This window comes from Sinocyclocheilus anshuiensis, unplaced genomic scaffold (genome assembly GCF_001515605.1).
Source record: "Sinocyclocheilus anshuiensis isolate Anshui unplaced genomic scaffold, SAMN03320099.WGS_v1.1 scaffold2041, whole genome shotgun sequence".
NCBI lineage: Eukaryota > Metazoa > Chordata > Actinopteri > Cypriniformes > Cyprinidae > Sinocyclocheilus > Sinocyclocheilus anshuiensis.
This window is the reverse complement of record NW_015541069.1, coordinates 170,684-170,910: the sequence shown is the minus strand read 5'-3', so window position 1 is coordinate 170,910 and position 227 is coordinate 170,684. Positions and strand designations below refer to the sequence as shown.

Genomic DNA, 227 nt, shown 5'->3' with positions numbered 1-227 from the left:
TAATGTTTTATATGCAGATTAAATAGGTTTTAAGGAAACTTTTGTCTTGTCTCCTGAGGCCAAAGGAGAGCGCAATGAGCAAAATAATGCAGCGCATTTAAATAGTCAACGCAAGGAAACTGTCTATAAAAAAACGTGCATTACGTCTAAATGAACTCATAAAAATCAAATATAATTTCGTAAATTGCATAAACAATTATGAACAAAACAGCATCATGTATTTATGC

The 227-nt window shown here is 31.3% G+C and overlaps 1 protein-coding gene across 2 annotated transcripts in view; it reads right to left on the bottom strand.

Moving 5' to 3' along the window:
- LOC107690693 (arrestin domain-containing protein 1-like) overlaps nt 1-227 on the bottom strand; it is a 10,964-nt gene that overhangs the window by 1,490 nt on the left and 9,247 nt on the right. The gene's annotated exons all lie outside the window — the stretch shown is intronic.